The sequence below is a fragment of the Stenella coeruleoalba genome (genome assembly GCF_951394435.1).
Source record: "Stenella coeruleoalba genome assembly, chromosome: 2".
Taxonomy (NCBI): domain Eukaryota; kingdom Metazoa; phylum Chordata; class Mammalia; order Artiodactyla; family Delphinidae; genus Stenella; species Stenella coeruleoalba.
Window position 1 is genome coordinate 144,382,920 of NC_137147.1, and position 21,990 is coordinate 144,404,909.

Genomic DNA, 21,990 nt, shown 5'->3' on the forward strand with positions numbered 1-21,990 from the left:
TTTCTTACATTCTTTGAGCCTGTTTCTTCATTTCAAAACTGGGGTTAATAATATCTATCTCATAAGGCTGATCTAAAGATGTAAAGATCAGATGAAATAATATATGTAAACCGCAGAGTACGGGATCGTAGACACGGCAGTTGATCGTGTTAAGTACCGTTATTAATGAGCTGAACGTCAACAGCTCTTTCCTTAGAATCAAGGTTCCTTAGGAGAATGTAGTAACTCCACCATCTTGTGGAGATAACAAAGCCTCTCTTCAAAGCAAAGGGCCTGTCATCTAAAGGTGGATACAACATTGTGCTAGAGATTCTAGTCAACATAACAGAGCAAGAAGAAGAAATAAAACACATAGAGTGCAAAAGAAAATATAAAACTGTCTCAGTTTGCAGATGGCATGAGTGTCTAGGTAGAAAATCCAAGGACTCTTAAAGAATGCTATTAGAACTAAGTTTAGCAAGATTGGAGAACACCAGGTCGATGTACAAAAACCAATTATATTTCTATATGCTAGCAATGAGCAACTGAAATTTTAAGTTTAAAAAGCAGTACCAGGCTTCCCTGGTGGCGCAGTGGTTAAGAATCCACCTGCCAATGCAGGGGACACGGGTTCGAGCCCTGGTCTGGGAAGATCCCACATGCCACAGAGCAACGAAGCCCATGTGCCACAACTACTGAGCCCATGTGCAACAACTACTGAGTTGTGTGCCACAACTACTGAAGCCTGCGCGCCTAGAGCCTGTGCTCTGCAACAAGAGAAGCCACCGCAATGAGAAGCTCATGCACCGCAACGAAGACCCAATGCAGCCAAAAATAAATAAGTAAAAATAGAATTAAGAAAAAAAAGGGCTTCCCTGGTGGCACAGTGGTTGAGAGTCCGCCTGCCAATGCAGGGGACATGGGTTCATGCCCCGGTCCGGGAAGATCCCACATGCCGCGGAGCAGCTGGGCCTGTGAGCCATGGCCGCTGAGCCTGCACGTCCGGAGCCTGTGCTCCGCAACGGGAGAGGCCACAACAGTGAGAGGCCCGCGTACCACAAAAGATAAAAAAATATAGCAGTACCATTTACAGCAACAAAGCAACAAAAACCATGAACTTAGGTTTAAATTTTACAGAATATGTGCAGGACCTGTATGCTGAAATCTAAAAATCACTAACAAAAGAAATTAAAGAAAATCGAAACAAATTAAGCAGACTGAAGGACTAAATACTGTTAAGATATCAATTTTCCCCAAATTGATTGAGTCAATATAATCCCAATCAAAATCTCAGCAGACTTTTTGTAGAAATCAACAAACTGATGCTAAGAGTTGTATGGAAAAACAAAGGACATAGAATAGTCAAAACAACTCTGAAAAACAAATGAAGTTTGAGGATTCATATTATCTTATTTCAATACTTACTATGGAACTAGAGTAATCAAGACCAAGTGGTATTGGTGAATGGGATGAAGAAGGGAGCCCAGAAACAGACTCACACATATATGGTCAATTGATTTTTGACGAAGGTACAAAAACAATTTAATGGAGAAAGAACAGGTTTTCCAACAAACTGTGTTGATTGACCCTCGATCCATATTCCATACTTTGTACAAAAACTAACTCAAAATGCACCATAGACATAAATGTAAAACCTAAAACTATAAAACTCCTAGAAGAAAACATAGGAGAAGAATCTTCGTGATATTGGGTTAGACAAAAATTTATTAGATACGACACCAAAGCACAATCCATGAAAGAAAATGGATAAATCAGACTTCACCACAATAAAAAAACCTTCTGCTCTGCAAAAAACACTGCTAAGAAAATGAAAAGACAAACCACGGTCTAGGAGAACATTATTGCAAAACGCATCTGACAAAGGGCTTATTATGTTCAGAATATATAACGAACTCTCAAAATTCAATAAGAACACAAACAACCCAATTTTTAAAAATGGGCAAAATATTTGAACAGGCAGCTTACCAAAGAACATATATAGATGGCAAATGAGCGCATGTAAATATGCTCAGCGTTATTAGTTATTAGGGAAATTCAAATAGAAACCACTATACACCTATTAGAATAGCTAAAATTTTAAGAATTGACAATATCATGCCCTGGTTGGGATGGAGAGCAGCTACAATCCTCATATATTACTGGTGGAAATGCAAAATGGTACAGCCACTTTGGGAAACAATCTGTTAGCTTATAAAGTTAAATAAGCACTTACCATTTGACCCAGCAATCCTACTTCTAGGTATTTATCCAAGAGAAATCGAAACTTATTTTCACATAGAAACCCATACACAAATATTTATAGTGGTTTTATTCAAAATCACCAAATGTGGAACAACCCAAGTGTCCATCAACTGGCCAATGAATAAACAAACTGTAGTACATCCATGCAATGAAATACTACTCAGCATTAAGAAAGGAAAAATCAACTACAGATACACACTATAACACGGATGAATCTCAGATGCATTTTACTAAGTGAAAGAAGCTAGGCACAAAATTCAACAATTTGTAGGATTCTATTTATGTGGCATTCTGTAAAAGGGAGACTTACAGGGACAAAGAATAGATTAGTGGTTGCCAGAGGCTAGAAGTAGGAAGAAAGGATGACTACATATAGTGACATAAGGGAAGTTTGAGGGGTAATGTAATTATTCTATGTCTTGATTGTGGTGGTGGTTATATGAATGTATGTGTTTTTCAAAACTCATACAACAAAAAGTGTGAATTTCACCTTATATAAATTATTTTTAAAATGTTGTGGCATCTTTGAACTAAAGAAATATGGAATCTCATTGATAGGTGGATTGGCTTGACGCAAAGGTAGGAGCGGTGGGTGAGAGCGATTCCTCCCCAAGGTCAACCACAAAGTTAAGTGAACTGTGTTGAGTAAATTAGACCAGTGGTTTCAAACCCGGGTCATTGAAGCCCTGGGGATTTATTTAAAAAAGGTAGTGACTGAGACCATGGAGTTATTTCCACATTTCAAAAAAAGGCCTAAGAAAAATCATGTTTTACCTCAGTAAAATCTCACGTTCTTTTGCTTTTGGCTGGAGTTCTCTTTTTCTGCAGGTCATACTTAATTCACAGAGAATTAAAAAATCCAACCTGTAGCTTGGTGGATAAACGTCCATCAAAGGATGAAGCCCATGTCCTCCTGCCAGTGCAGGGGACACGGGTTCCATCCCTGGTCCGGGAGGATCCCACATGCCACGGAGCAACTAAGCCCGCAAGTCACAAGTACTGAGCCCACATGCCACAACTCCTGAAGCCTGAGTGCCTAGAGCCCGTGCTCCACAACAAGAGAAGCCACCGCAACGAGAAGCACGTGCAATGAAGAGTAGCCCCCACTCGCCACCACTAGAGAAAGCTTGAGTGCAGCAACGAAGACCCAACACAGCCAAAAAAAATACATAAATTAATTAAAAGAAAAAAGAAAGAAAAAAGATGAGGCCCTTGGGGGGAAAATTGTTAAATGGGTTTTTGGTGGTGAAAAGTGTGAATGGCCAGATAAAGCTATATATTTGAGGAAGGTGAAGGAACACACTCCTTTGGGAAGATATGAAAAAAAACCAAACAAGCTTTTACTTGCCCAAGACAAATTAGGGTCATGCCGTCAAATGGCGGGGAATAGCCCCTCCCACCTCCACCTCAGATCTCTTCAGACCTGTAGGACCTCCACACCAGACCAGTGTGTAAATTGTAGGCTGGCAAAAACCCAAACCCCGAGTCCTGACACCATGTGTCAGCCCCCGTCCTGAGCTCCTCCCCACTCTGGACTAGGACACCTCAAATGAAAAGAAGTGCATTTCCAGGGTCTAGCCTGAGCCTCTTTGTTGACAACAGCTCATCAGTTTTACGACTGTTCATCATAACAAGAAAAGTTAGGGTTTTGCACCAAGCAACACTAGAAAAAGTGACACGGAGCCCAGGCTGAGGTGGGAAAATGCAGGAGATTATAACAGCAACCTTAGGCCCACCTGTACGGGGGCCAGTTAACATGCCCTCCCCTGATCAGTTTGCACACAGCTCAAGGGAGCTTAACGGGATTAGGAATAAATAACCTTGTTGTTATTTTTAACATGGCTCAACTCTCTAGAAAATCCCTCCATTGTCCCTGCCAGTAACCTCTTCATAAACGGAGGCATCACCCTTAGAGACATAACAGGCAAAACCGGGCAATGATTTGTCTGAGATCTTACCCAGTAATACCTAAAAAAGAGACTCATCATCTTTGACGTTTGTGCCCTTAACGGCATGATAGGAAGTTTATGGGCTTTGAAGCCAGGTAGAGCTGGATTTCAAACCTGATTCTGCCACTTGTGAGTCGTGGTCAAGTTATCTTGCCTCTTCGAATCTCAGCTTTCTTTAGAATGAGGATAATACTACCTACCTCACAAAATTATCTACGTCACATAATGAATGGAGAGTCCCTGACATGGAATTTATTGCCTAGGAGATGCTCAGTAAAGGTTGGCTACACAAATACACACACACACACGTTTATATACTTGTACCTGTATCCACATATGGGCATATTTAAATTTTAATTAATAAATAATTAGAAGAAACATAAGATGCACCCTCTTTCACTTTTGCACGTTTCTGAGAGCGGCTTGTGTCTTTTAATTGATGTAAACCAAAATTTGCTAGCAGCAAATAGAAGAGTGAGTCGTGACGTGGTTGTCATTACGAGGCTGTGCAAACTCAGCCAAGTCTCTCCCAGTAGATCATGGAAGTGAGAGCTGTGAGAAGCTGCTGGGGCTTATTTGTGCCTCGTGGAAGATTATCACCAGACAAGATGCATCCATTCGTCAAAAGTGTCTGGCTGACTTTCAGATTTCCAGTGATATGTAATTCAATTACAGAGAAAATAAAACCATGCATTTAACCAAATAGGAAATGCATGCAAAACCTGACATATTAACTGTCTTTACTAAGAACACTCAGGAGGTCAAGTTCACGGGTGCAGGCTCCGTAACTCTGTATTTCTTTGGCAGTATTTGCCTCAAATAGGAAGAATCTTTAGACCCCAAATGCAGAGAAAACTTAGATTGGAAATGGCTACATTAAAGTAGAAAATGGCATGCAATTGTATAGATAAATAAATGCACACCATTATCCATTTTAAAAAGTTTTAAACAAATTTTAAATTATAATTTGATGTGATATTTCTCTTTTTTTTTGAGAATCTACATTAAATTGTTGATGCACATCCAACCTCAATAATTAGGAAAACGCAAATAAAAGTTATAAAGAGATGACATTTTATAACAATTTTGGGAGCAAAATATGTAAAAATCTGGCAATACCAAGTGCTGGAGAGAAAGCGGATTCACAAGATCTTGTATATATTCTTGCAATTTAGTATAACTACTTTGGAAAACAGTTGGTATCTTCTCATGAAGTTAAACACATATGCCCTATGGCCCAGCAATCCCATTTCTAGTCCTTGGTCCTCTTGTTCACGTGGACCAAGAATCACATATGAGGAGGTGGCTAGGTCAGCTCGAGCCTCAGTCACACAGATGCTTTTTCTCACGACATCTACTCTACCTCGCTATGCAGCAGAGGTGCTTTATGTGTACTTCCTATTCTGTCACACAGGATATTAGAGACATGCACTTAAGGGTTGAGGTTTAATAAAATTAATATTTTTTACTGTTTCATCAAGATATCACCTTAACTGAAACTGCCAATTCTTTTGCTGAGAAAATGTATGACAATGAGGAATACAAAGGAGCAACTAGAACAGGGGGGTGTTACTGCCTTGTTTCGTGTTCACTCACCTGGACTTTAACCCACCATTGCTTGTGCACCGTCAGTGCAAATGTTAACAGAGAGCAAAAGGCAAATAATGTCTTAGAATTAGTATGAAAATAGTTTGACCTTGCAGATTTCCTGAATGGATCTCAGGGACTCACAGGGGCGGGCCATACTGTGAGACGCTGCTGCATGGCATTCCAATATATGAATATCCTCCAACTTAATTAATGTATAATATTCTAATGTTGGTGGACATTTGCAAAGTTTCCAGTATGAGGCTATTACAAGTAGTGTATAGCAAGCTTTTTAAATAAATTTTTCTCCCTGCTACATAAAATATGTACTTAACCCAATATCTGACATACAGTGGACATTTAATAAATTATGATCGTTAAAATTCCCTTACAGAGGGCTTCCCTGGCAGCGCAGTGGCTAAGAATCCACCTGCCAATGCAGGGAACACGGGTTCGAGCCCTGGTCCGGGAAGATCCCACATGTCGCGGAGCAACTAAGCCCACGTGCCACAACTACTGAGCCTGTGTTCTAGAGCCCATGAGTCACAACTACTGAGCCAATGTGCCACAACTACTGAGCCTGCGTGCCTAGAGCCCATGCCCTGCAACAAGAGAAGCCACTGCCATGAGAAGCTCGTGCACCACAACGAAGAGTAGCCCCCGCTCGCCGCAACTAGAGAAAGCCCATGCGCAGCAATGAAGACCCAACGCAGCCAAAAATAAAATAAAACAATAAATAAATAAATAAATAAATAAAACTCCCTTACAGAGATGTCCTCATTATGTTCTGTTTAGGACTCCCCTACCCTATCCCACATAGTACATAGTGGGATCTCCACGCCTAAAAGACGTTTTCTCAAAAAGCCATAAAGATAAACAAATTATACCATTGGAAAAGGCAGAAACTAGGAAATTAACCTCTTCCCTCCCCTCACCCTGGTCTCCCAGGATATTCCTAAACTTTTCCATAGTGTAGGGGCAGGGATAAAAGACTGGAAGAACTGCTGCCCACCTCCCACAGGAAGCAGCTCTCTAGCCAAGAAAAGGACACTCAGAGGACAGCTGATGTCTGTCCCTGAGGCCCCCGGGCCTCCCTCGCCCAGACACCAGGAACCAGAAGGTCCTGCTCTCGTCCTGCTGGCAGCCAGAATGTGGAGATGGGATCCAAGTCTCTACTATTTGGGACTTAGACCCTTGGAGGAAAGATGTCAAGATGCAGTGACAGTGAGAAATTACTCTTGGCAACAGTAGGTATTTCTGAGACATGCCCTTGACCTGTTGGCTGCCCCGGTTGGTTCCCATCTACTTAAGCCCGGTTTCTCCAGATTTCCTGCTGATTCTGTGAACATCTCAGTGGTCTCCCTTCAGACTTCTTCTTTGCCTAAGTTGGCCCCTGAGTTTCTGTCACCTGCCCCCAGTGACCCTGACTCACCCCACACCTTCATAGGCAGCCAATTCTAAGAATCCTCTCTCAGGAGCAGGTAGGGGCCAGGCTGCCCCAGGGAGCCTTCATAGGGGTCATCGCACGTTGGGGTCAGCTCGTTCACTGCTCACGTTAGGCCCTCCCTCCAGGCCTCACCTGGGCATGCCATCAGCCTCCTAATCGGGCAGCTCCCCACAGCAGACCAAGGCGCTATTGTGCCCTCAGAGCCTCTTTTGCTCCCACGGGCATTAGTCATGACCACCTCTACTCTCCCAGCACCTTGTCTTCACCTCCAACGCAGGACAGATCACATTCTCTTGCAGTTGTTTGTTTATCCACCTGCCGTCCCACCTGCTTCTGTGCCCCACAGGGCTGTGGGCTGTCAGTGTCATACGTGGTGACCCAGGAAGCAGTTTACACTGTAGCTGATGACCCAGCACCAAAATGACCCAGACTGAAGGGCCAAACGTGCTCTTCTCACACTCCCATGAGGAAGCCAGGGCTGAGGAACACAGTTCTGAGACAGCAATGTAGTAGGAGGAGGTTGGCTTTCAGAGAACAGATTTTAGTGCTTTGCTTGGGAGAGGGCTTTTCTTAGATTCTCAGAGACATTTCCTAGAGTGGAGCTGCGAGCTGCTGGCCTCCACCTGGAGGGCTGGAATCCTCACCAGCTCCACGTCCACCTGGAGGGAGTTGCTCCAGGAGCCCCTCAGTGGAAACTCCCGGGACCCAGGAAGCAGCTGGGTGGAGTGAAATCGATGTTACTAGAAGCCAGAAGCCCTGAGTGGCCGGGTGAGCGCACCTCCATGCCACAATCAGACCCAGAATACCGTAGCTGCCGGGGAAAGCCCTCCAGGAGTGACGGTGTTGTTGGTTGGAGGGTCTGCTGAGCTGTTCCGTGACACTCACTTATAAGGTCTTTGCTGAAAACTCAGACTCAACATGGAGGCCAGTGTCCTCAGCCAGGCTGCAGGCGAGCATCGTTGACCTGCACGTGATCCCTCTGAATGAAGGGTCAGAGGTGGCAGTGGCTGTATCACACCTGGGCCCCTGCTCCTGAGGCTTCTGTGGCCCCCGGGGGGCTGCCTGGCCCGTTGCTGCAGCTTGCTCTGGGCCTCGTTTGCCCGGCCACAGTTGAAGGGAAGTTCAGTGCAAAGGTTCAGGATGGTCCTGGGCTGTCCTCCCACGGCTGCAGATTTAGAGGGACCCCTAGAGGTCATCCTGGCCTGCACCTGGCAGGGCCACCCCGAAGTCCTCCCATCTCTGGTCCAGGCAAAAAGCTGTTTCCCAGAGGTGGCTTTATCTGGGAAAGCATTCCCTGTGGGTCCCCTGAGTGAGGTTAGCTCTCTTCCTCGTTGTTGACCTGACCTCGGGGATGGTAGACAGGGGCTATCACGTCATGGCTGAAAGATCAGATGGGGTCCCTTCCCATGGGGCACATTATTAAATAACCCACTAAGTGGCCCTGATCACAACACAAGGGGTTTTCAAAGGCTAGACTTGCCTGGGAACGCTCCTGAAATTCCTGATGGCAGGCTCCTTGCTCCCAGAAATCAGGAGGCAGAGGGTAACCGGGCACAGGAGAATTGACTAAATGGGGGGCCTCCCTAGGAGAGAGAATTAAGGTCAAACAAGTTCCTTGACCGATTGAAACTTGTATGTTTCTAACGTCAAAGAATGACTCTGCGAGGACTCATGGCTGATGGGCCAGCAGAGGTCAGCTATCCGCACTCCCCGCTGCGGGCTCTGCTGCCCTGTGCCTCTGCTGCTCCCCACCTGACTCCAAACCCCCGCACGGCAGAGAGAGTCCTGGGCTGAGATGGAGAGACCTGCTGCTCGGCCTGCACTCCTCAGGCTCTCCCATTCACCTCGCCAACCCACAGCTTCCTCACCTCTCAAGGAGGGCAACCGGAAATCTGAAATCTCCCGAGGGTCCTGCGAAGCTCCCGAGAGTCAGGGCAGGTGCAGTGAAGCGTGAGGTGTAAAGAGCTGCACTACGTCAGCTGCTGTTAGTGTTATTTTTGATTGCTGAGTGCCGCCATCCCTGCGGCCATCTCTGCATGCCTGGGAGGTGGCATGCAGAGAACGCCTGGCTGGCAGGAGCGTGGGCCACGGGGGACCTGCCGTGGCCTGTGATTCGGGACAGGGTGCCCAGGAGCCAGGTGTGTGAATAGGGAGCGTGGGTGTGCCTGAGGCTGTGGACACACACGCCCACACAGAAGTGTAGGTAGCTATGGGCACACCCCCTTTCAAGACCTGATCTTCCTCTAGCCCACTTTGGAGCTACAGTGTCAGGGGGAGACGGTGTGGGGGGCTGCCGTGGAGCTGCCTTGAGCATCTGCTGTGGTAATGCCAGCGGGCACGTGCTCTGCACCGTTGCTGCCTTGCTGGGTAAAACCGAGCTCCTGTGCCTTTAAAATCGTTTGACATCTTTGAGATTGGAAACAGAGCTCCCCAGCGGAAGGCCAGCGGTAGCTCTGGAATGCTGTTCTAATAGGCAACTCTCACTCTGGGTGGATTTCAACCAATACTCCCACTGTCAGGCTTTGGAATGAAATCACCTATTATTGTCCTGGAAAAGGCCCCAGATTGCCTGGGCTGATCCTTCCCCCATGTGGGTTCGTGAGAATCAAGCTCTTTTCCTCTCAGGCTGCACAGACCCATCTTCCACCCCCAGCTGACCGAGCCACCCTGAGATTCCCATCTGGATCCAGGGCTAAGAGCTCAGGGCTGGGTAGGGAGTCCCAGGGTGGGTCGTCTGAAGGCTCCTCTAGGCCGGCCCCTCCAGGCTGTGCCTTGCACAAGACTCACACGGAGCCTGGACGGACAGCCAAGCCTCCCCACACCCCCACCCCAGCTCCAGCACCTCCTCCCCCGAACCCCACTGTCCGAGGTGTGTGCACATTCTGCACGTTCATGCAATACAGTTAAACTTGGACGCACCAGCTCTTCCTCACGGCCAGTCAGCTCCCTGATGGGAAGGTCCCTTCGTCCCACCGTGGGGTCCCTCATTATGGCCTGAAGCCTCTCCAGCTATGCCCCTCCTGGGCCTGGCCCTGCCAGTGGTCAAGTCTTCTCTTCACATGCAGACCCTGGAGGCAGAGAGAGCAGGGTTGAATCCCGGCTGCTGTTTAGTAGCTGTGTCGCTCAGGGCAGATTACTAGACCTTTCTCATCCTCACTTTCCTCATCTGCAAAATGGGAATAGGAAATACAGACATTTCAAGGTGTTAGGAGAATTAAATGAGCTAGGCTAAATATTTAACAGTCTAGCTCAGGAGTTCTCAAAGTGTGGGCAGGGGTCTCAGAGAGTCCCCAAGACCCTCTCGGGGCTGCGAAGTCAAAACTATTTTCCTGAAAATATTAAGATGTTACTTAACCTGGGTTTCCCTGGTGGCGCAGTGGTTGAGAGTCCGCCTGCCAATGCAGAGGACACGGGTTCGTGCCCCGGTCCGGGAGGATCCCACATGCCATGGAGCGGCTGGGCCCGTGAGCCTGCGTGTCCGGAGCCTGTGCTCTGCAACGGGAGAGGCCACAGTAGTGAGAGGCCTGCGTACCGCAAACAAACAAACAAACAAAAGATGTTACTTACCCTTTTCACTCTCATTTCCTCCTGAGGGTTTTCCAAAGACTACCAGCTCTGTCAGCTAATGGAATGTGTGCTGGGTATTCTTGTTTTACATTTTTCTCAGTTTTAATTTATAAAATGGTACATGTCAATAGATATAAACAAAAGCTCTCTGAGGTCATCAATAATTTTTAAAAGTGTAAAGGAGTCCAGAGGCCAAGAACTGCAAATCCAGCACAACAACGCGTGCAGAGATTTTCTGTTTCTTGTCTCTGGGCTGTCCTCACCCACGTCCCCCATTCCTCGGTTCATTGGGTTCCATCCGTTGCACCATCAGGGATGCATTTCATTGTTATTGTTCCAGCCCCAATTTGTATCTTCACATATTGGAAGATTCTAACTATTCAGCCTGATGTGTTGGTCATCGTTCCTTTTCTCATGTTGCTTAAAGCTGTTTATGCAAATACCCATCTGGCTGGCAGCATGACCTCATTGTGTTGATTTCATCCTGGTCAAAAACAAATAGTTTGGACCATTCATGAAAACTGAGCAGTGTCACTGAAGGTGAAAGTCAGACTAAGACCTGTGGGCTTCCCCTGGCTGGACAGTTATAGGGATACCTGGGAGTGTGGCCATGGCCTTGATATTCAGCCAAGATCTGCTTTACTTTGTCTTCAGCCTTTGGAAGATCAAATAGTCAAGTGCTTACTTCAGGATTCTTTGTCATCACTGAACTTGAGTGTGATCAATGACCTTGTGACTGTGTATGTTATTGTATCAGTTGCGGTTTTGGTCAAAATAACAGAAGCCACTCTAGGTATTTTGAGTAGGAAGAAGTTAATGCAGGGAATTAGAGACATTGACAACCTTGGGACGGCAGGGAGAGGAGAGGTCAGAAATCTGGAAGTTCAGAGCTCTTAGGGAAGTGGCCAGACCACCTTGTGATCTCAGCGTCCTGGAGCAACCAAGTGGGTGATTCTCAAGGAGATGCCCCCAAACCATGTGCAAAACCCTGCAGACGGAGCTGCTGCGGCTGCTTATACACCTTTCTGCATTGCCTCTGAGACATCAGCTTCTCCTTTTCTTCTGCATCCCCCCAGATGCCAAACCTGGACAGAATCTGCTAGCCAGGGAGTCTGGGAATTCTTGTTTCCAGGCTTCTTGTCCCTGTGGTTTGGGCGACTGCTCGGAAGGTCAGGGAATCAGCAAACACCATCCCTCAGGATGGTATATTAGCTAATTGGTGAAACAATGTTGGTAGTAAGGACAAGGTGTGTCATTCAAATAGATGTGGTTTTTTTAATTAGTTAATTTTTGGCTGCATTGGGTCTTCGTTGCAGTGCATGGGCTTCCCACTGTGGTGGCTTCTCTTGTTGCAGAGCATGGGCTCTAGGCGCACAGGCTTCAGTAGTTGTGGCTCGTAGGCTTTAGAGCACAGGCTCAGTAGTTGTGGTGCATGGGCTTAGTTGCTCCGTGGCATGTGGGATCTTCCCGGACCAGGGCTTGAACCTGTGTCCACTGCATTAGCAGGCGGATTTTTAACCACTGTGCCACAAGGGAAGTCCCATATGTATTGTTAATATTTGAGTATTTCCTCTCAAATTCTGACAAGCATTCCAGATGTATACTTGATTTTTTTAGGTAAAAAAATCTTTCAAAAAATATTGTTTGGAAATTCTTCACATCTTCTAAGATTAACTAAAAGCAGAATGTCAGCTTTGCCACCCACCTCAAAATTCCAGGAGGTGCGGACTTCCTTGGTGGCGCAGTGGTTGAGAGTCTGCCTGCCGATGCAGGGGACACGGGTTCGTGCCCCAGTCTGGGAAGATCCCACACGCCACAGAGTGGCTGGGCCCGTGAGCCATGGCCGCTGAGCCTGCGCGTCCGGAGCCTGTGCTCCGCAATGGGAGAGGCCATAGCGCTGAGAGGCCTGCGTACCGCAAAAAAAAAAAAAAAAAAAAAGAAAGAAAAATTTCAGGAGGTGCAAATAAAATGTGAAATCATACAAACACGCATGATAAATCATTCTTAATGAAGAAATAATGAAGTATATAAAGAGTATGAAACAATGAAGTGTTAGAGAAAAATGAGGTGTTCCCAAATATATTCTGATCTCACTAATCACACTTCACAACAGTAGATTTTTATTTAGAAAAACCCTTTAAAAGATAATTTGTTATAGTTTTGAATTATGGAGGCTAAATTTTTAAATCGTCAAAATGGTTGCTATAGATCACTAACCATTTTCACAAGTTGAAGAGGAAGGATTTTTTTAAAAAAAGATAGATTTCCCGAAGTTATTTTATTAGTCTCCTATTGCTGCTGTAACAAATTAACCACAAATTTAGCGGCTTAGAATAACACAAATTTATTATCTTACCGTTCCGGGGGTCAGAGTGAAAAGTGTGTCTTACTGACCTAACTTCAAGGTGTCAGCAGGGCTACATTCCCACAGGAGCCTCTAGGGGAGAACCTGTTCCTTGCCTTTTCCGCTTTCCCAAGGCTGCCCACATTCCTAGGCTCATGGCCCCTTCCCCAACGTCAAAGCCAGTAATCACATCATTTCAACTTCTGCTTTGGTTGTCTTCCCTTCTCCTTCTCTAACTGTGACCCCCATACCTCCCTTTATGAGGACCTTGTGATTATACTGGGCTCACCCCGATAATCCAGGATAATCTCCCCATCTTGAGATTTTAACCTAATCACACCACGAAAGTCCCTTTGCCATGTAATGTGATATCTTCACATGTTTTGGGTATTAGAATGTAAACATCTTTGGGGGTCATTGTTCTGCCCACCACAGCTAAAAAATCATAAAAACAGGTTACTGAAAAACGTTTTCTTAAATTATACTGCCTTGTGTCAAAAGGTTAGTGAAATCAGTGTGCCAGCTGAACGCGGCACCTACTTAATGATGGAACTGTGCAATATAGTAACCTCAGGAGCAATCTGGAAACCGATGGTGCTCAGTATATTTTTCTTTGTAGCATCAGATCCAAGTTTAAAATTTAAAAATTTTAATAACTAAAATAAGATCTTCCTTAGTAAAATGAGAAAAATAATTAAAATCTAAAAGTAAAATTTCAGGCTTATTCTTGTATCCCAGAAGTTTATCTATGTCGTGATATTTGGCTTTTGTTCACTATTTTAATACTTGGCCTTGGGGCTTCCCTGGTGGTGCAGTGGTTAAGAATCCGCCTGCCAATGCAGCGGACACGGGTTCAAGCCCTGGTCCAGGAAGATCCCACATGCCGCAGAGCAACTAAGCCCATGCGCCACAACTACTGAGCCTGCGCTCTAGAACCTGCGAGCCACAACTACTGAGCCCACATGCCACAACTGCTGAAGCCCGCATGCCTACAGCCCATGCTCCACAACAAGAGAAGCCACCACAATGAGAAACCCACACACTGCAACAAAGAGTAGCCCCTGCTCGCCGCAACTAGAGAAAGCCCACGTGCAGCAACAAAGACCCAACAGAGCCAAAAATAAAATAAATAAAATAAATAAATTTATAAAAAAAAAGTACTTGGCCTTGCAGTTTCAGCTAAAATGTGTATTTGGTGTACTCTTGCTAGCCTTCTCCAAAATGATGGTGAGAGTGGAGAGATACTGTTTTTCTTTTAATAAAACATTATACCTCCTTTGTTATGTTCATATATGCACTGGATATAATATATTTTAACTTATTTGAAAATATTGTTCCTTGCCCATTTTTCAGTCACCCGTGACTGGATGGCCTGACTCTCTCACACTCACCAAGGACAGAGGGATTAACACCATGGTAGTTACAAAGTCTATTTGTGTGGTTTAAAAAGTTTTTTTTTTTTTTTAATCAACAGACTTTCATAGTTTTCATTTTCTCTCTTTTTGTCTTTGTGATGTGCTGAGCTGATAACCTTCTGGGAGGCATCTAAAAGGACTTCAAACTTGGAAAAAACTTTCCAGTGTTTGGCACAGAGCAGGCATGACTCATTTACGTGTGTCCAGCTGCCTGACACTGGCCTTGCAGGGCCTGCCTACTGGCCGGGCTTAGGGCTGCTGGTGCCTCCGCCTCCCTGCCTCCCATGAATGCTCGGGACAGGTCCCTCGTGGGGGAAAACTAGAGGCGCCACAGAGGGATCGTCCATCCTCATTTCCTCTAGAGAATGCTGTCACCTTCACTTACCTTTAACCAGGTAAATAGGGGGCTGTACTTGGAGACAGGTGTCGAATGGCCCCATCTTTCTGACTTAGTTTGGTGGTGTTTTGGTGCTTCACAGACTGGCAACCTGGACAGCTGGCCTGGTACTTAATCTGGCTCTGTTAAGAATGAAAGCTTTTGGTGTCTGTTAGGCTTTTCTTTTAAACGCTGACAATAGCTCGTGGACAGCCCTTCTCCTCCATGATACCCAGCTGGGGACAACTTCCCTACCTGCTTCTCCATAAACTTGACCTTCTTTCGGGAAAGTCGAGGCCTCCTCAGTGGGCCCCAGACACTGTCCACATTAAGATACTCCCTCAGGGTTTCAAAAGGCTTTCTGGTCCCATCACCCAGAGCAGAACAGGATACTAGTTAAGATGATTTGGATCCATTTAAAAACTTCCAGGGGCCCTGCACCGAGTTGCCTCCAATGGGAAAGGCTGTGCAATAGGAGTGGTTCCAGCTGTTCGTCTTCGAGGTGGTTCAGAGTGAGGACTCCATCAGGGAAGGGATGAAAGACAAACGTTGATCTGAGGATGGAATCTGGAGGTGGGGGAAGGAATAGGGGTTGGAAACAAGGTGCAAGAGGTAAGCAGAGATCGCAAGACTGCTTTAAAGTGCTGCTATTAGTTTGCTAGGGCTGCTGGAACAAAGCACCACAGACTGGGTGTCTTCGCAGCAGAAATGTACTGTCCCACAGCTCTGGAGGCTAGAAGTTCAAGATCAAGGTATAGTAGAGTTGGTTCCTTCTGAGGGCTGGGAGGGAAGGATCCGTTCCAGGCCTCTCTCCTTGGCTTATAGATGGCTGTCTTCTCTCTGTCTCTTCACATCGTCTTTCTTTTATAGGTGTCTCTGTGTCCACGTTTCCACTTTTTATAACACCAGTCATGTTGGATTAGGGCCCACCCTAAGGACCTCACTTTAACTTGACTACCTCTGTAACGACCCTATTTCCAAATAAGGTCATATCCTGAAGTACTGGGGGTTGGGACTTCAACATATGATTTTTGGGGGGACACAATTCCACCCATGATAGTGCTCACGATAAAGAAAAAGTGCAGGGATGTCATGATCTCATTATGTAACTACTATGCATAGACATAAACCCAGTCACAGCACATGCAGACAAAGACAGTCAACCAGGTGTTCATCTCCGGGTGATGGAATTTAAGTTGATTTTTTTTATCATTATGATTCTTTGAGTTTAAAATTTTTTACCTTGAACATGTATTCGCTGTATAATCCAGAACATATTCTGACAAATAAACATTAGTAGGCGGAGGGGAGAAGAGTAAAGCTTGCAGAGTTCAGACTGCCTGGCTCCAATCCTGACTCTGCCACTTTGCAGCTCTGCACCTTTGGGTCAGATACTAATTTCTCTGTGCCTCTATGTCCTCATCTGGAAAATGGGAGTAGTAAGTAGTACCTCATAGGGTTGTATGAAGATTGTATAAGTTAATATGTGTAAAGTGCTTTCAAAAGGGATGACAAAAACATTAGCTGTTATTCATTAACTACACTGATATTTTTGAGCTCTCACATGTACTACACTAGATGCCAAAGACAGACAAGTGTACAAATAGCATCATAATGGTTAACACACACTGAGCCCTTTCTATGGGCCAGGCACCATTCTAGGACATTTATGTGTACTTGTGCATTTAACTTTCACCATAACTCTCTGACATAGGTCCTATTTCTATTCCTCTCTTCTCAGTGGGGAAACCAAGGCACAAAGATTATTAAGTGGCAGAGCAGGATTTGAATACACAGCCTGGTTTTTAACCATTTCATTGCCACCCCCCAAATGCATGCAATAACAGGCTATAGGAGGCCTAAGATGACTGAAGTCTGCCCGGACATTGCCAGTCATGGCACATAAGCTATTTAGGAAGAAAAGACACTTAACACTTACAGACAGCATTTCATTACTGGGATCAGGGCATATCTGCCACCACGGCTTTACCAGATGGTGTCTCTCGCTGGGCCCACGGGTGCAGATCTGTAGCTTGTAGTCCGCTGGCTTCAAATGGATCCTTCCACCTTGATTTTCCTTTTACAATGATATTAACATTTGTGTGTCAAGTACCATGTTCACCCACTTATTTTGTTCTCAAAAGGAGCCTGTGACTCAAGAGAACCGAGGTTCAGAGGGGTTTTCACAACCTGCTCAAGATGACACAGAGAGGAGGGGACAGAGCTGGCACTGGAAGTTAGGTCTCCAGACTCCTGGCCCACAGCTGCTCTTTTCCTGGGCCTTGCAGCCTCCGCAGGGATGTGCCCTCCCCCGGGGACAGCGTGGGCACCAAGGAGTTCTCCCTGGGACAGAAGAGCTCTTGTGTGGCCGGGGAGCCTCTCCCCTGCCCCGCCTCCCTGCCTGTCCTGCTCTCGGATGGCAGGGTCCAGCTCTGTGCTTCCCCAGCCGAGGACACAGTCCCTGGCATAAATATTCCCACATGGTCAGGGCTGGAAGGCACCTGGAGATTGCCTGGTTTGTAAGCTTTCTTAAAGCAGCAGAACCCTTTTCCAAGTGGAATTATACATGGAAGCCCAACGCAAAACACAGATAAAAGCAGCTCTGTCCAAACAGGCACGGGGTCCTGACTTTCACCTTGCCCTGCACACGCTCCTGCAGAGGAGGCCCCTGGGAACCTCCTGAAAACCCTGGACTCTAAGAAAATTCAGTGTGGAAGCTGCCAGTCTATGCCAACTACACACACCCCCTTCCCCCGCCCACCCTACCTCTTACCCCTGGAAAGGCTGAGACTCAGAGAGGGGAGGTGAGTTACTCGTGGACCCCAGAGCCAGGATCATGAAGACAGGTCCCCTGACTCCATTCCATGCCCTTCCCAGCACCCTAACCTCCTAGCTACACGGCAAGTGTTCAGTAAATATTTGTTAAATGAATGTGTGAACTTTCCAGAAAGACTTCCATGGTTTTCCCTGTCCCAAACAAACTTCTTCCACCCTGAGAGCCTTATTGGTTCCTGCATTGGTCCCAAGCACAGAGCACGTACTCCACCAACACTAGCCATGCAGGTTGAGAGCTACATTTAATACCAAGACTGGAGCAGGGCTGCGCCATTGTCATGCTGTGGGGCATCAGAGCTGCAGGTGACTTTTCAGGCCACGTTCGCTGGTCAGTTTGGTCAACCTCTACAACCACCTACACCGTGCAGGACAACGCACTGACCCTGGGAGACAAAGATGAAGACAATACTAACAACCACAAACACTGACAACGTTTGCAGGCCTACCATATGCAAGGCAAGGCTCTGTGCTAAGAACTATACAAGCTACATTCATCAGGATACATTTGGTGGCAAGCAACAGCAACTCAACTGAGATTAATGTACGTGTTCAGTTAAGAGCCTGGGTTTGAAATTGTATTTTAAAAATGTCCTTCCAAATTCACAGGGAAGGACATCCACTGATTAGGGAATCATGAATACGAGGGGTCCCTTACAAGGGGGGACAACTGTTTCCCTCCAGGTCATGGTGTACTGCAGGCAGCAGGAGCAGGCCCATTCTATAGCCCAGGAAACTGACCCAGCAGAGAGCAGTGTCAGGGGAGGCGTCAGACCACACACACTCTTTTCTGCAGTCCCCTTGGGCTTGGGTGCTGACCTGACTGGCCCAGACTGGTCAGGCTCCCAGTTGCTCGGGGGGAATACAGCCACACTGGTGGTCTCTGCATGTCTGACCCAGCTCCTCTCACTATGTAAAAGGGGAGCTTGGTTAATGTAAAATGTTTGCCTATCAACCTAGACTTTGGATTTACTGAAGGCATTGGCACAGGGGGGATACAGGGGTGGAGGATAGAGTTTCTTTGTCTTGGTTTTTCAATGATGAGAAAAACCTTGTGCTTCCTGACTTGGAAAGAGCACTTGCCCTGGAGTCAGACAAAGCCGGATTGGAAGCCATTTCTATCCTTTAGCAGATCAAGAGCTTGCACCTCAGTTTATCTATCAAATGGGGCCAATACAACCCATGCTGCAGAATTGTTGTGAGTAATAAATGAGACAGCGTATGTGATCTGGTCCAGCATCAACTAGCACAGCGGTACTGAAGAAATATTTGCTGCTTCCATCTTAGGAACTAAAGAGTTGGTTTTCACAAAGTACAACTGAGGAACTGTCACTAAAGAAACAGCCAAAATTACAGACATAATTAAGAAAACCCAATATGCCCAAATCCGAATTTGCAAACCAAATAAAGGTAAATGATTCTCTTTGCAGTGGGATTCTCCTATTTCTAAAAAAACCCAAACAAACAAAACCCTAAAACATGCACAGAAATTTGAAATCATGTAATGATTTTACTTATCCAATCTTTTCAGGAACATATTTATTGGATAAAAGCAACTTAGTGAAGACAGGAATAAAGACACAGACCTACTAGAGAACGGACTTGAGGATATGGGGAAGGGGAAGGGTGAGCTGTTACAAAGCGAGAGAGTAGCATGGACATAGATACACTACCAAACGTAAGGTAGATAGCTAGTGGGAAACAGCCGCATAGCAGAGGGAGATCAGCTTGGTGCTTTGTGACCGCCTGGAGGGGTGGGATAGGGAGGGTGGGAGGGAGGGAGACACAAGAGGGAAGAGATATGGGAATATATGTATATGTGTAACTGATTCACTTTGTTATAAAGCAGAAACTAACACACCATTGTAAAGCAATTACACCCCAAGAAAGATGTTTAAAAAAAGAAAATTAAAAAAAAAAAAAAAAAAGGCAACTTAGTGACAACCTGGGCATCTCCAGCTCCAAGGTGCCCCGGGTCTGAACTCCCACGAAGGGATGAGGAATTTGCTTCTTAAATGAGAGTTAACCATGAGCCTTTGAGATTAAAAAAAAAAAAAAAAAAAAAAAAAAGCCCCAAAGACAACCCACAGAATGAGAAAATATTTACAAACGAAGCAATAGACAAAGGATTAATCTCTAAAATATACAAACAGCTCATGCAGCTCAATATCAAAGAAATAAACAACCCAATAAAAAAAAATGGGCAGAAGACCTAAATAGACATTTCAGCAAAGAAAACATACAGATGGCCAAGAGGCACATGAAAAGATGCTCAGCATCACTAATTACTAGAGAAATGCAAATCAAAACTACAATGAGGAAAAAAAAAAACCAAAAAACCCCCAAAAAACAACAAAAAAAACTACAATGAGGTATCATCTCACACCAGTTAGAATGGCTATCATCAGAAAATCTACAAACAATAAATGCTGGAGAGAGTGTGGAGAAAAGGGAACCCTCTTGCACTGTTGGTGGGGATGCAAATTGATACAGCCACTGTGGAGAACAGTATGGAGGTTCCTTAAAAAATTAAAAATAGAATTACCATATGACCCAGCAATCCCACTACTGGGCATATACCCTGAGAAAAAGCATAATTCAAAAAGACACATGCACCTCAATGTTCACTGCAGCACTATTTACAATAGCCAGGACATAGAAAAAACCTAAATGTCCATTGAGAGATGAATGGAAAAAGATGTGGTACATATATACAATGGAATATTACTCAGCCATCAAAAGAAATGAAATTGGGTCATCTGTAGAGATGTGGATGGACCTAGAATCTGTCATACAGAGTGAGGTCAGAAGGAGAAAAACAAATACCGTATATTAACGCATAGTGGAATCTAGAAAAATGGCACAGATGAACCTATTTGCTGGGAGGAATAGAAATGCAGACAGAGAGAACAGATGTGTGGACACAGGGTGGGAAGGGGAGGGTGGGATGAGTTGGGAAATTAGGTTTGACATAAATACACTACCATGTGTAAAACAGATAGCTACTGGGAACCTGCTGTAGAGCACAGGGAGCTCAGCTTGGTGCTCTGTGACGACCTAGATGGGTGGGATGGAGTGGGGCGGTGGCAGGGAGGTCCAAGAGGGAGGGGATGTGTGTATGTGTATGGCTGATTCACTTCGCTGTGCGGCAGAAACACAACATTGTAAAGCAATTATACTCCAATTTAAAAAATGAAAAAAAAAGTTTAAAAAAATGCCCCTTGGAAATTCCCAGCGTAAGTGTTCTACTGTTCTAATCTCATGGCCATAAAGAAAATGCCATAAAGGGAAGTGTTAATAGGACTACGGGAGTGTAACTCACAGGAGGAACCATCCTCACTGGAGGTTAACTGCACTTCTCTCTTAATCAAAATTGTTGATTAACTCTGTAGCCTTGAGCCAGCTAGGTGACCTCTCTGAGCCCCAGTCTCTGAGTCTGATCAGGGCTGGGGGCTAATGCACATCAGACAACAGGCCCGCATTAGGCGTCCCGCTGAAAGGCCAGCTTCCTTCCCTGTGGCGGTCACGCAGGGCCCACCACTACTGTTGCCATGTCTGTGCTCTCAGAAAAACACTTGTTATTTTGACATGAAACAGTCTTCCAAGCTGATGGCTTGAGCAGGAGTTTGACCCACAGTGGAGCAGGGAGAAAGCTTTGCTTTGAAGGACACCAGGCTTAGCTGGATGCAGGTGGGAATGAGGCCAGCAGAGGCACCAAGCTGTCTGCATGGACAAGTTTTCAGACCACCTGGAGCAGATGCCTGTGCTCTGGCAAGTGGGAGACTCTTCAGGGGGCGTTTCTCATCTTTGGCTGCAGGTCAGACTCACCGAGGAAGCCTTTAAAAAAAAAAAAATACGGGTGCTTGGAACCCACCCTTGTCAAACTGAGTCGGAGTCCTCAGGATGCTGTCACGTGGCCCTGTCTGATTCCAGGCCATCATCACAAAACCAGACTCCACTTTTTTGTGACCCCCTGCTCAGGGCAGCCCAGACCACTACAGGGGTCAAGCGAAGCTGCTGTGCCTCTGTCACATTCTTTTGACATGCCGGGACTCTTTCGTTTTATTTCAGTCTCATAAACACTCTTGTGCTTGGCAAGATAGCAGATAAGCAGCAAGTATTTTCAGAAAGAATTTTACCAACGAGGACAGTCAGGCTCGGAGAGATAAAGGAAGCTTGCCCAAGCTCACACGGCTGCAACATGAAGAAAACAGGATTCAGGGGCGGCTCTC

The 21,990-nt window shown here is 45.7% G+C and overlaps 1 long non-coding RNA gene across 1 annotated transcript; it reads right to left on the reverse strand.

Annotated features, from left to right (window-relative positions):
* Window positions 1-10,079: 10,079 nt before the first annotated feature.
* LOC307181991 lies at window positions 10,080-15,111 on the reverse strand. The gene is made up of 3 exons (XR_013827093.1): window positions 14,936-15,111; window positions 10,580-10,716; window positions 10,080-10,292 (listed from the first exon to the last, which is right to left on the reverse strand). It is a non-coding gene; the product is annotated as an uncharacterized lncRNA (long non-coding RNA).
* Window positions 15,112-21,990: the final 6,879 nt, after the last annotated feature.